This window comes from Penaeus monodon, chromosome 29 (genome assembly GCF_015228065.2).
Source record: "Penaeus monodon isolate SGIC_2016 chromosome 29, NSTDA_Pmon_1, whole genome shotgun sequence".
Taxonomy (NCBI): domain Eukaryota; kingdom Metazoa; phylum Arthropoda; class Malacostraca; order Decapoda; family Penaeidae; genus Penaeus; species Penaeus monodon.
The window spans coordinates 2049140-2049413 of NC_051414.1; positions in this window are offsets into that span (position 1 = coordinate 2049140).

The following is a 274-nucleotide window of genomic DNA, read 5'->3' on the forward strand; positions in this document are numbered from 1 at the left end:
ACGTCTGGATTTATTTTAATAACTTTGTTGCTGTAATTATTTGGTTAATAATTTTGACAAATGATTGGCTAGTCTTTGTTATAAGATTCGATATTATATTCATCGGTGTTGCAAGGTTGATTCTGATTGGATAAGGGACAGCTCTGCAATATTGCACCATTGAGGAAACGTAATCTACAAAAAAGAGGAGGAATTTGGTCATATAGTGTTGATTTGTCACAAAAGATGATGTGATGAGGATAAATTAGATTAAATACAAAGTATATTAAGATGT